Consider the following 9,303-nt stretch of genomic DNA (forward strand, 5'->3'; position numbering starts at 1 on the left):
CATCATTCTACTAGATAACAGAAATCTAATTTGGATTTTAGTCTAGGCTTGGGCTGGTCTTGCAGAGCAGCGGCTCCTCAGCAGCAATGCCCTCACAGAGCCATAGCACCAGCAGCGTCCCAACATCCCAACACTCCAATACTCCAACATCCCAACACTCCAATACTCCAACACCCCAACAGTCCAACACCCCAACACTCCAACACCCCAACACTCCAACATGCCAACACTCCAACACCCAAACACTCCAACACTCCAACATCCCAACACCCAAACACTCCAACACCCCAACACTCCAACATCCCAACGCCCCAGCATCCCAACAACCCAACACCCCAACACCCCAGCTGCCTTTCCAGCCCAAAGCTGGCTTAAAAGTTTGTCAATTCCTTTTCTTCCAGTGCCTCCTTTTTGACTAATTACCTAATCATAATTTGGTAACCTAACAGTAATTGACAGCATAGAAATGCAAACAGCCCTGGCCTGAAAGCTGCCATAAGCAGAGTTATGTCACCCAGCATCCTGGCTTTCACACAACTATTTCATTACCTGTAAGCTTCTCAGTAATGAATATGCTATTAAAAGGGTTTTTTAATTTTCATGTTTCTCATGTTGTAATTCTCCAATAAATTTCCCTGACTTCCAACATAAATAAGTTTCATTATTCCTCATTATTAAAAGAAACAAACACATTCTCCTTCACTGAAAGGGTGTCATATAATTAGATGACCTTCCTACATAAAATCATGAATGAAAAAAGACCTGACAAGTTGCATAAAAATATTTAATCAGACATTAGGACATTAAATATAGTTAGTCAAAACACAAGACATTATTGTACTAACAAATGCTTTCAGAAACAGTCTTTTACAATACAAGAGATCAAAACAGACTTTAGTTTTACTACATCATTAGACAAGTCACAGATTTTCAACAATTTATCACCAATTTCTTCATTTGGTTGCTTTAAACATGCTTTTTAAACATACTTGATAACTAGTAAAAATTGTATACAATGCAAATGACATTTCAGATAAGTTTTATTGACTTAATGCTCTGGTAATAAAATTATAACAATCAGTATTATTTTGATTTATTGCAAATTTTACTTTCACCTTTAATGGACTTGGTGCATGGCAGAATTGAATGTAATGCTGCTGCCACCTCAAGGTCACTACAGAAAACTCTGATGGTTCATTCTGGTCTCCTCCTATCTAATCAACAGTAGGAAGATTGAAAAACTAAGAATGAACAGACTCCTTTGTTTTCATAAAGTTATTTGATGCTCACTATGTGCAGATTCCATGTGCATATTTGCAATGAAAAACTGATTTTCTGCCTCTGTGTACATGGAAGTACAGACACAGACACACAGGCAGACACAGGACCTGCAGACCTGCAGGCAAGCACAGCGCTGAGGGTTAGAGGAAAAACAAAACTTGGGATGACAAGGAATGTTCCTAAAGTGAGCCAAACCGTGCAGTCCTGATTTTACACCTGAATGAGAAACTGAACTTAGTAAAATTGCAACGGAATTTCAGTCCATTACCTTCCCAGGGTTTATGTTTGTTTGTTTGTTGCTTTTTTAAGTTTTCAGATAAAAACCACAATAGTATGAACAATTCCAGCTTGTCACATTTATATCAATCTCTTGACAGAGATTTTGAGGGGACAAATACACAGTAAGTTATGTAGCCCAAATAGGAAACTTGTGCAAATTTTCCTATTTAAGATTCTGTAGAGCAAATTAATATTTCAATGAAGAACAATGTCTTTACTATAAAATATCTACAGTACTCTGTGTTTCTATGGATGCTCAGAAAGAATATAAGTTTGTACTCCTAAAAGCTCTACAGGAGCATAGTAAAAGCCTCACAACATCATCCACATGACAAATATGTGATCAGTTTGATAAATTTCATAAAATTTATCGTGGTTAGGGTGATGTGACTGTTACCCTGAAGTTATCTGAAAAATGTCACACTCAAAAAACACAATCTACTGCTTAAAACCCACATCAAGCAGCTCTGTGATTGATTTAAAAACTCTATCTAATCCCATTTGGCAAAATACAGATTGCAATTCAAGTATAAAAGTCTGCAGGAGACCAACCTATGGAATTTAAGGAAAGTTGCCAGGACCACTCACTGAAGGACAGAGGACTGGTCCATGATTCCCTTTAATGACATAAAAGTATCCAAAGGCACTTCTTATTTCTTGATTTAAGCTATCCAGTTTCCATGCTGAGCAGAAAGTTTTAATACTTTTATTCTGGCCACCATTATCCATGGTAATTAATACTGAAATTGTCATGGATATACCACAGTTTCACACTTGAGTGGATTTCCAAATTTTTGGGGCTATTTTGTCTTTTGGAAGCTAGCATGTAGTACATACTCTAGAGGTTCTTGCTTGCACCAGAAATGAGGGTATTTTAGTCCACACAGAGCAGTTTAACAAGGAGGGAAAAGTAATGCCTTTTAACTACAACTGTAAAAAAGAAAAAAAATCACCAATTGACTCAATTATAGGACTATTAGCTATATTAGAACTCCAGGGAGTCCAATTCTTTTTAGGGGATCTCCTTTTACAGGTGAAATATTAAGTTATGTAATGCATGATCTGATTCCAGGCTTACTGCAGCTTATCATTCACAACTGAATTCTCCTGGATGTGTAAATACACACTGAGGACAGCCACTGGGGCATTTCTGAATGGTAAATGTAACAACTGGGATCAGTATGTACCTGCTATAATGCAACGCTTCACATACAGATAATTTCTCTTAAGAATGCAAAAGGCACTTCTGTATTTTCTCTGACTATAATAAGACAAAAAGAGTGGTACTTTGCTGTCATTGCTGTTGGAGTCTTTTGTGCATATGACTCCCCCTGCTACAACTGACAGTAATAAATCCCATTCTGCACTCCCTGGGTTGGATTACAGACCTAAAGCACTGTTTGGAGTAAGAGCTGACAAAAAATATCAGTATCTATGCAAAGTGATAAAAAAGGAAAAAATACTGGATATTACAATATAGTACATCATGTGGCACGTCTCTGTGGACTGCCTTGATATTTTCTCTATAGATAAATAATTTTTGTCCCTATTCTAAGTGGAGTTTCCCCATGGCCAATTCAGCAGTAAAATCCCCCACAAAATCTGTGATTTTACTAATTTAAAACAGATCTGTTCTCAGTACATGCACACAGTCCACACTTTGTGTAAATCCAGGTTTAAGGGAACTGCCTGTTCTGAAGGCTGTGAGAAGCCCTGAGAGGTGAAGAAAATGGCAAAACATCACTTAAGAATCTGCAAGTTTATCATTTCCCCCTCCAAAAAAAAGGAAAAAGGTGGCAGTAAGGTCTTTGCTCCCTCACACTCAGCTACAGCCCAGGTTTATCCTGCTTTGCACTCACTGCAGACCTTCCAACAAGAGACAAATGTTCCATGGCAGTATTTTGACCAAGTCCATAAAAATCACCTCCCATCACACTCAGAGCAGTTAGGGGTGTGATTTTGGGTGACATTTTTATGTAAGACTTAACATAGAATGCAGTTCTAATTATGTTTTGCCAACATCACTGGCAGAAATAAGCTTTCACTTCCTTCATGGATGAAACTAACAGATACAGCAGCTGTGAAAAGCCCTGCTGTGCCAGTGTAACTTCTATATAAATTATAAGTTATATAAGTTGCTGTTGGTATAGCTGTATAAAAAAAAACAAAAAAACTTATTTATTGCAGACAACATTTTAGCACTTTGCCTTGAGCCAATGTGAAGCTTTCCACGATGTCTCACTCTTTTCAATTCACCTGGTTGCCTCTTCAGCTCAAGACCAATAGGAAGTGAGTATGTTGAAGATAATAACAATATTCCATAGAATAGCATGAGGGGAATTTTGGGAAAAAATTATATTCTCTTATTCCTGACAAAAAGTTGTAAATATAAGTGAAGAAGCAGATGAGAAAGAAATATAGACTTTTTTTTCTGTAAAAAGCAATTCCAAAAAAATTACTTATGTTCAAATAACTAAGATTCAAGGGAATGAGAGTAAGTTTGCAAACAATAGGACAGATGCTGTTAAATCATCTCTAAATTGCAATTACGTATTTTACATATACACTTACTTGCACACATAAAATTAGATTTACGTAGAGCTTAGAAGTGGCCCTGAATCACAGGGTTTAAATCTGGAGTCAATCCTATGTCTGCACTCCCATAAAGCTGGGGGAAGCAGGGGATTTTTAGTTTCATTTCCTGTATAAAATCAAGTAGATGTGATTCTAGGAGACAGAATAAGTCATATAGGAAAGCAGAAGCAAAGTGTTTTCCCTTTAATTCACAGAAAAGTATACCCAAAGTACAGAGTGAAAAAAACTCATCATTTGATAACCTGTCATGGAAAAATACAAGGTCTAAAGTAATGAGAGAGTCACTGATTTGCAGTGGTAGCAGTACTAAAATAATTAAAAGACAGATCAAGGGGAAACAAAAGACAAAATGATAAGAAGTTAAAAATGTCATGGTTATTCTCTGAATATATGACATATATCAGACTCACTGCTTTTTAGCAAATACTAATAATTTAGATTTAGTAAACATATTAGTAACCATCTTCTCAAAACCAGGAGATACGTATCTAAATTAAATTAATATAAATCAGCCCCTAGATGTCATTGTTGCAGCTGAAATATCACTTAATACAGAACTTTCCTAATTCTCTAGCAGAAAAGGCTGTGTAAAGCAAAATAAAACATCTAAGTAATATAAATTCTGCTCAGCTTTAATGCCTCACTGCCAAAGCACAAAGAGCTCTGAGGCTGTAACAAAAAGATAGCGAAGTCTAACTACACAAAAGGTTTGTGTGTGAGGTTTGGGTTCTGGCAGCAGAGAAGCAAAACCACCCCAAAGGGAATTGCACTCTAAACTTTCTGCACAAAACATCCCACACCTGTCCCTAGGAAGGTCCTTCCTAACTCCTATCGACACTGGCCTCAATACCAAAAATGTTGTTTCATATAACAATCTAAATCTATTGAATAAATCTAAATCTAAATCTAAATCTATTGAAAAGTTATTTCAATATTTACATCTCTGTTTATATCTGGAACAATTGTATATGTTCTCTCATTATATACAAAAACTTGGGTTTAAAATACTCATTTTAATTATTGCAAAGTTTTGTTATCTACCATCTATTGTAGCAATGAGTTCCAGAGGTTGATTACACTTACAGAAGAAGAAAATTAAATCTAAGACTTCCTGTACCTGTTTTGAAAGTGCAACCATTATTCAACTTCACTGAATAACTAATTAATCTAATGGTAGGAGAAGTGTATTTAAAGTGCAATTTATTTCCTTTATACTATTTATTATCCATATATGTCTACCATGTTCTATTGTATTGTCTAAATGAGGAGACACAGTGTTTATTCTTCCCTGCATAATTTCTCAGTACTCCTAACACTTCTCAATCCACCTGCAGGATTTTCTCTCAGAATACAATGTAGTCCTATTTCATAAACAAATAACACAATATCATTTCTGCTATTCCATTTTCTTACCATGCTTCTCTCACTCTCTGCATTTTCCTAGATTATGCATCACATTTGCAAACTTCTGTATTTAGAGAGTCAAAATGTCCCCTAAGGCTCCATTTCACAGTAAGGGCTCCCACGATGCTCGTCTGATAAATCAAAGTACTTGTACAATACTTGTACTCCTATGTGAAAATATGCATATTCTTCCAAATTTTCTGAGGAACCAAACATATCATTTTCCATGTGATAGGGAGCTGTATTTTATGCGCTCTGACCATTTTTTTTTTTTACCCAGAAACAATACAGCTATGAGCAGATACAGACAATATGAAACACATTCTGTCTGCCAAAAAGAATTTTAAAAACCAAATCCAGGCTTCTGTGATGTAGTTAGTCTATAAAGATAGCAGAAAATTCCCTACTTGCCAATCGTATTGTAATGCAATGGCAAATTCCATCTTTTTATGGCGGATCTATCTACCTCACAATAAAGGTCAACTCCAGCCTACCACGAACAGAAACTTAGGTGAAATATTAAATTAAAATTCTCCTTCTTCTCGTGCCACTCTAAGTGCTCACACCACACTCATGGCACTGTTCACCCAGGAAGGGATGCCCCAGCCAAAGCCCCCCTTCCCACCAGGGCTCCATGCAAGGTTCACTTCTCTTGTACACAGAGCTACAAATCAGTTTATTTAATGCCCACTCAATACAGTCAGGGACTCCAGTTATATAATACATTATAATAATGTTAAAATTATAAAGCTTTTGGATAAAAATGTAGAAAACTCATGGGCTAAATTGGATTTTTCATTGACAATTATATAACTCATTGCTGGTACAAATCACTAATGAAAACAAGCCTAATTGTTCATTTGATGACTGAAAAGAGTTTCAAGACTGAGGCCACAAAGAATAAACAGGGACCTTATAAACCCTAACCCTAACCCTAACCCTAACCCAAACCCTAACCCAAACCCTAACCCAAACCCTAACCCTAACCCTATAGGAAAGCTACTACCTGTAGATTTCTGTTATTTTAAAAGTGTACACAAAAACCTGTGCACACTTTGCATGTTTTCACTTCAAGATTGCATCTTTGCTGATGCAGCTCGAAATTCACCTGGTGTTTCTAAACTATGTGTTACTCTTCTAAATTAAGCTTATAATGTTTACCATAAAACTCATGCCACCGACATTCTGTACATATTTACAGTACTTAGGAAGCAATTTGGTATAAACTTTTACAAAAACATCAACATTCTGAACATATTATCCCCAAAACAAGAGCTTCATCTCTACTGCTCAGGGAGAGGTGCCTCATCCAGATTTCATTTGGCTTCATGTCTCCTTCAACTTCAAAGCAATGAAAATGAAAAACAGGAAAATAGCTTTGTGAAATACGAAGCCTTTCAAATTAATGTAAAAGCACAAAATCTAAATCTGCCTTTTTGTACAATCATACCTGCACAGAGAATGAAATCTTTAACTTAGTCCAGGTTTAATTACAACAAAGAAGAATAACAGAGTGTATGGAGATGATTACTCATCAACCCAGTATTTTTAATTCAGATCTATCAGATCCTAGCATATTTTGATTGGAAAAAGGAGGGTGAGAGTCCTCTATCTACAAGAGTGATTCAATTCAGGTAACTGGTTAATTAACCTGTGACATATACACACGTGGAAACAAAGCTTTTAAAGGAAGAGGATACATGAAAAATAATCATTTTCTATTAAAAAGCTCTACTTAATATGGCAGAAAAAGCTGAAACAAGTTGCCATTATTATTACTACTACCTTTGACACTGTGAATACTATACAGCTTAAAGTTTTACTCTTATTTTTTTAATTAAATGCATTTAATAGGTGTTAAGAAGATAGGTTGTATCCTTGCATTTTCCTGACAGCAATTTATTTTTAAAAAAAAGTCTTATCAAAGGCTTACCAAACTTTTTTACCAAGTCAGAGATTGTAAGATACGACTTGAATTGTCTTAAAACTTTATATAATTAAACAGAGCTTCATAATTCAAGGAGTCAAAGAGAAAAAGTAAAATTAGAGATAGCTGTTGAAAGCATGGTCAAATCCATCGCTTGAATAACACCAGATTTGACAATATTTTTGAAAGGTCATATGTGGCAAGCACATTTCTCTCCCTCTCAGGATTTTCATAGAGGTGCACAGAGAGAAATGAAGGAGAAAACAATTTCTATTTCTGTTCCTTGTTTTTCCTATGTGGAATGTGTTCGGAGAATTGTTTACCTGGAGTGATTGCTTGATTGGATTCTGGTGAGGATTGTTTGAGCCTGGTGGCCAATCCAACCCACCTGGGCTGGACTCTCCAGAGAGGGTCACGAGTTGTGTTAGAAATAGAGTCAGAGAAAGTAGTATGTAGTTTTAGTATCCTCCTTTTATATAGTATATTGATGTATTTTAGCATAGTTATAATAAAGAAATAATTCAGCCTTCTGAATTGAATCAGACATCGTCATTTCTTCCCATTGGTTTCACCTGCATTTACAATAGTCATATACTTCAAAAAGACCATATGTCTATGAAACAACATACAATCATTAACAAAAAGTTCAGTCATTGTAAAAACTTCCTACAATTTTACCAGATCCCTCCAAATCCAAATCTCCACATCAATACACTTTAATCTCTGTTCTGGAAATGAAGATTGGATTTTACTTGCCATCACCCAGCCACTTGTGAAATGACTTTTGAAGCTCATGATTCCCCTGACTTTTCAGTCTATATGAAATATCTCACAAATTCACCACATGTGAATGTACCTGGTACCTGGTAGCCCCTGACGTGCAGTGTCACACTCTCACACACACACTGCTGTCCCGTGTCACACTCTCACACACACACTCCTGCCCCTGTCCCGTGTCACACTGTCACACACACACACTCCTGTCCCTGTCCCGTGTCACACACTCTCACACACACACACACTGTCCCCTGTCCCGTGTCACACACTGTCACACACACACTCCTGTCCCCTGTCCCGTGTCACACTGTCACACACACACTCCTGTCCCTGTCCCTGTCCCTGTCCCGTGTCACACACTGTCACACACACACTCCTGTCCCGTGTCCCTGTCCCGTGTCACACACTGTCACACACACACACACTGTCCCTGTCCCTGTCCCTGTCCCCGTCCCTGTCCCTGTCCCTGTCCCTGTCCCTGTCCCGGTCCCTGTCCCTGTCCCGGTCCCTGTCCCCTGCCCCTGTCCCTGTCCCCGTCCCTGTCCCTGTCCCTGTCCCCTGCCCCTGTCCCTGTCCCCGTCCCTGTCCCTGTCCCTGTCCCCTGCCCCTGTCCCTGTCCCCGTCCCTGTCCCTGTCCCTGTCCCCTTTCCCCTGTCCCTGTCCCTGTCCCCTGTCCCTGTCCCTGTCCCCTGTCCCTGTCCCCTGTCCCTGCCCCTGTCCCTGTCCCCTGTCCCGTGTCCCCTGTCCCGTGTCACACACTCTCACACACACACACACTGTCCCCTGTCCCGTGTCACACACTCACACACACACTCCTGTCCCCTGTCCCTGTCCCTGTCCCTGTCCCGGTCCCCGTCCCTGTCCCTGTCCCTGTCCCTGTCCCTGTCCCCTGTCCCTGTCCCTGTCTCTGTCCCGGTCCCTGTCCCTGTCCCGGTCCCCGTCCCCGTCCCTGTCCCTGTCCCTGTCCCTGTCCCCTGTCCCTGTCCCTTTCCCCTGTCCCTGTCCCTGTCCCTGTCCCGGTCCCTGTCCCTGTCCCTGTC

General features: G+C 38.9%; 1 long non-coding RNA gene across 1 annotated transcript; it reads right to left on the reverse strand.

Annotated features, from left to right (window-relative positions):
• Positions 1-766: 766 nt before the first annotated feature.
• Positions 767-8,377, reverse strand: LOC140684873 (uncharacterized). Its single transcript, XR_012057796.1, has 2 exons — positions 6,547-8,377; positions 767-6,471 (listed from the first exon to the last, which is right to left on the reverse strand). It is a non-coding gene; the product is annotated as an uncharacterized lncRNA (long non-coding RNA).
• Between the last annotated feature and the right edge of the window lie 926 nt (positions 8,378-9,303).

Source organism: Taeniopygia guttata, chromosome 11 (assembly GCF_048771995.1).
Source record: "Taeniopygia guttata chromosome 11, bTaeGut7.mat, whole genome shotgun sequence".
Taxonomy (NCBI): Eukaryota; Metazoa; Chordata; class Aves; order Passeriformes; family Estrildidae; genus Taeniopygia; species Taeniopygia guttata.